A 5,426-nucleotide genomic window follows, 5' to 3' on the forward strand; every position below is an offset into this window, starting at 1 on the left:
ATTTTGCTTGGGTTTGATATGGCTATGTACATAGGTTTCACATGTAATCCCATGTAATGTGCAAAAAAATCACATGCATATATGGTGACGGGCAAAATCATACACAAAATAAATTTAAAATTCGAGTGGTTTTTCTGTAGGGGAGTTTTCGAATCTAAATCAAACCTTTATTTACTCTGAAATTTAAATAAACACATTCTTTCCCCCAGATGATACACCCTTATCATTTTGAACCAGCAGAACAAATCTGGGCACCAAAAGTGAAATAGTAGTACTTGCCCATCCCTCCGTACCACCACTGAGGTGCCCTTGAGCAAGAACACTGAACCCTAACATGTGGGGTTCTGGACCATGGACAGCACGTCAGACTGTGTCTGTACTGGGTGGGTGTGAGTGTGGTTAGGGTGTTCCTCTCAGTAAAGCTTCCCTGAATAAATAAGATTAAGATCAAAAGTTTAAACAAAGTTTAAATGTCAGTCACTTGAACATGTGACTTTTTCTAATAGGCAGCTGTGTGTGAAATCTACTGAGCACATTCACACTCCAAAGAGGATACACCCTCTATTGCCTTTACACCATCCTAAAGACAAAGGTTGACATTTTGCCCCACCAGGGGTAAGAGTCTATGAATAGCCAAACCCTAATGATATTGTTTCTTTTGGTTCTTATTGATGAAGTGAAGATTTCAACTTCTCAGGAACACCAGCAGAACTTTACAGTAAGAGTCCAGCTTCAATAATATTAGTGTCAGTCTGAGAAGGTGAATACACGCTAAACTAATCACTGTGTACACAGATTCCCTTCACCACTCCCCTGAATGAATGTCAGTCAGATGGCTCATTGGGTCTTCCGTGAGCTGCTTTGAGAACCATCTTCCCATGTCTTTTTCTCATCTCTTAGGAAGTCCAGCGTTTGCTGAGGAAATATTTGAGGAGTGTCGATTACCGAGGTTGTTATGAAAGTCTTTTGACAGCCAAGAAAGTTGGAGTCCGCTCCGCTCTCTGAGGGCAGCCGACCAGAAAGATGATGAGGTCACTGTGAATAGCAACCAAGGAGGCTGGTTCAGAGCTGGAACAAGCAAAGCTCTGGACAAACAAAAGCCTGTGTCACTACTTTTATATCGAGCGGAGGGTAAACACATTTCGTAATCAAATGTGCACTTAGCCAACCTACGTGGACACTGACTTATTTTTGCTGCATGTTTGCATGTGTTTACAGTGGATAAGGCAGCAGAGGACGACCATCCTGCAGTCCACAGCAGAACAAGAGAAAGTGATCACTCATTAGTTTCTTTGTTCCTGTATCACTTTTTTTTTTTTAAATCTGTCTGTGGTTTTCCTGCTCCTTCCTCTCCTCTCTCTCACTCTCTCACTCTCTCACTCTCTTTCTCTCACTCACTCTCTCTCTCTCTGTCTCTCTCTCTCTCTCTCTCTCTCTCTCTATCTCTCTCTTTCTCTGCAGCAGTGTAATGTCTGCAGCTCTCACCCATCCGCTGCCTCCTGCGTCATTTCCCTTCTTGGTTAGCTGTCATGTAAACACATGCACACCCCTGCTAGCAGGCATGCTCTCACATACAAGTTTAAACACACACACACACACACACACACACACACACACACACACACACACACCCAGTCACATGGGAGCTGCTAATTATGACCACATAAACCCAGCGGAAATACAACTTTCACAGCTGGCTGTTTGAGCGACGCTCGCATTAAGGCACGTAGTTCACAGACAAAAACAACAACAACAAAAAAAAACACACCTTTTACGTCAATTATTCAGCAAATGCTCAGCAGAGAACAAAGTCATGGGCTCGTGTCTCAGATTAGCCTCTGATGCTGCGGCTACAAATTGCAAAGATTTCTCCTGCTGGTGAGGAGAAAGGACCCGGAGTCAGTCAGGATGGAGGGAGGAAGGTTTAGCTGCATAAATTGGAGGGAAAAAGGGAAAAATAAAATTGGTTTCAGCATCTGCCATTTACACGAGGTAGAGGAGGAGCCACAGAAAACAACACATGCTTTTTTATGTCTGAATGAAACAGATCCATTTGTTGAGACAAGACGAGCACAAACATCTGACAGACGTCATGCACAGCCTGTGACGCAGATGGGAAAGTCTGTCTTCAGTAAGGACATGCATGCACCCACAAAAACAGACCCAGATAAACAGGAACACACACAAACAGGCAGACCATGTTATCACCGCTGGACGCCTCTGACACAGACATTTCAAGAATGTCACTAATCTCAGCTTCAAGCTCATTGGTGGAATTCTGCGCATATATGTTTGCCAAGTAATGCTCTCAAGGGCGGAAATAACAGCTTAGAGCTGTTTGCTTTAAAAGGCTGATGGATTTATTCTCGGCTAATAAGGCCAAACACAGCAGGATTAATGCTAGTTAATGGTTAATACTGCAGGATTATTGCAAATTTCATTATCATGCAAGTGCTGGAGGATAGCAGAGCTCATGTTCTACCCTGCCCCTACTTGTCAGGGCTCATTTGTTGATTGGTTTACCAGGAGTGAAAGACAAGTCCAAGTGGAAATACATTTAGTGGGTTTGATTAAAAACACACAAGGATGCAGAGGCAGGAGTGTGAATTCACGGGTGACACAAGCCAAGTTTCTACAGACGCAGGAACCAGTAATAACACGATGCATTCAAGTACAGACAGTGTTATCATTTCCCTGAATGTCATCTCATGCTTGATGTAATTCACACTGACAAACACTGTTTGACTGTTACATGATGTTGATTCTAATGCTAACAGCACAAAAATACATTCACTTTAATGCAAACCTTTCCTTTAATATTATGCAAGAAATAGTGGGGAAACTTTAAAATGACAAGAAGGTTTCATATGATGATAACAAGTAATTTCATATTTCAGTAGATTCTTGAGCAGCTGTGTTCATTCCAACCTGAACAACTATCAACCCTCTGGTACGACCCAAAGGAGTGTCGACCGGACCTTGGTTGTCATGGTTAAAATAATAAACACGCCGACTATACCAAGAGTGGCATACCTACCTTCATCACCATGGTTACTATAATAACGGTCATGGCTTGGTTAGGTTTCGGAAAAAATGGTGATTGGGGTTAAAATAAGTACTTCCTCAACATTACACTGTCTTTGTTGCCATGGTTACAATATAAACAGCTACTTTCACATGGGAATCGAACACTCTCCTGTGTCATATTCCTCAGTCCACCACAACCTCCTCCTGACGTAGACTTTGTCTCTCTTTATACTACGTCACCAGACTTTCCCTTTGCTCCTGTCATCATTACTACGACCACTAGATGTCGCCTAGCAACAAAACCTAACTTTGGGTCATAATAATCTGCTGCACAGACGACCTCCTTCTTTAGAGGAGGACAGTCTCGGCTTGGGGCATGGCTGAGAGTGGTGACTGGTTTGTTGTGACATCACAAAGTTACAGAAGTACTGATAGCTTGTTTTAAAGTTAAATCTTCTTACATTAACAATGGGTGAAATAACTACGTGTAATGTGAACGATATCTCTCGTAAAAACAAACTTAAAAAGTGGTCACATGACTGCAGTTCTCCTCAGCTCTACGGTGAATTTTAGCTTCTTTTAGCTCATTCACAGTGTTGGGCTCGTTACTCAAAATATACAGTATTACTCAGTAGTCGTTACTCTTTTCAAAAGTAAAGTTATTACTTTAGTTATTACTCCCTTCCCATAGTAATTCATTACCCTACTATAAATATAATATTTTTACCGAAATTTTATTAGTAATTTGTTACACTCCTCGTTACAGTTACTGTATGCATTATTAGTAACTAGTTACTGCCCACAGATGAACAGCTAACAGAAGCCACTGTCCATGACCTTCCTACCAGACTCAGTCAGAGAGCAGCTGGTCAACACAGTGGAGTATTTAGCAGCTAAACAGGAGCTGGCGGAAACCAAACACAGAGCTAAAAGAGAGGGACCACTGGACTGAGACTCATCACGGTTCCAGAAACATGACTCCAAATGAATGCTAATGCTGTCAGACAGCTGTTGCTAATGTTCACAATATCAACTTTATGAGGTGATAACGTCAGTGTTGTGTTTGCTGCCCCCAAGCGGCAGAAACAATCTATTTATGTAGGTTAATTAATCTAGTCAGTTAGTGTCTTCAAACGTCTTGTTATGTCCGACCATCTGTCCAAACCACCTGGTGGCCACCTACTGACTTTCAATGTAATAAAACAGAGAGGAGCAGGACAGCTGGAACACGTTTTGCATTTCTGCTTGATAATTGATTTTAAAGACCAAAGTGATTATCAGGATTGTTGCTCTGACAATACTGATTAACTAACTGATTGATTGACTAATAATCTCAATGGTTTAGTGTGGAATGGTAAATGTTTGTGGGTTTTGTAGGTTAAATATTATAAGTGCACATGTATCATCACCTGAGGAAGGATGAACAATAAGATCAGTGTGATTATCACATGATTCATAAGTGCATCAAAAGCAAAAACTCTGTTCTCTTGATTCCTATAAAACTGAAGGTTGATATGAAGGTGATTAAAAGGATGTGTGAATATAAACTGCAGGTAGATGCATTAATAAGGAAAACAATAACAACAAATAGTTGACTACACTTTCCTCATAGTGTCATATTCAATAGCACATGCTGTGAATGGATATCATAAAGAAACTCCGGGTTTAATGACTTTCCTCTACACTACACATCCTTTTCCTCCAGTTCCTCCAGTTGGCCCTGTCTGAGAGTCAGTGTCAGCCTCCACTGCTGCTGAGCGTCTCCGGAAGAGCCGCTTACATTTAACACAGTGAATTATTTCCCCTCACTGCTTCACTGCTAGAGACCGAAACTGCAGCCAAAATTAGCTGTCAAATACACGCACAGATGTGACTGCCCTGTTATGAATCAGCAAAATATTGACTGGTGTGTGTGTGTGTGTGTGTGTGTGTGTGTGTGTGTGTGTGTACAGCCACGGCAGTAGGCAGGTGGGTTTCCAAACATCCCACAGAAAAACTGCTAGTTAAAGACTTCCCAGATAGCAAATTGAAACCTCTTTCCCAACATATGCCTGGGTCCTCGTCCGTGTCTGGCCCATATGAGTCCACAATTGGGCAGAGTCCAGTACTGACTGACAGCCGCAAATTCTTCAGTGTGTGCGTGACAGAACCGGTCCAGATGTGGAGGTAACATCTTAAAATCATGCTATATATGGGCCAGATTTGGGCCATGGAACCAGGTGTATACTGGGCCAAAAGAAAACAAGCATGTGAGCCAAGTATGGGTCAGAACTATTTTGCTATCTGGGTTCAGCCTCATAAATTCTGTTCACAGCCAGAGTTCACCGCCACAGTTCATGAACCTTTAATCCAACATTATTGCCCATGAAGTCAGGGAACTGATTCACAATTTAAATCTA

This window comes from Seriola dumerili, unplaced genomic scaffold, assembly GCF_002260705.1.
Source record: "Seriola dumerili isolate Sdu_G_001 unplaced genomic scaffold, Sdu_1.0 BDQW01000138.1, whole genome shotgun sequence".
NCBI classification, from domain to species: domain Eukaryota; kingdom Metazoa; phylum Chordata; class Actinopteri; order Carangiformes; family Carangidae; genus Seriola; species Seriola dumerili.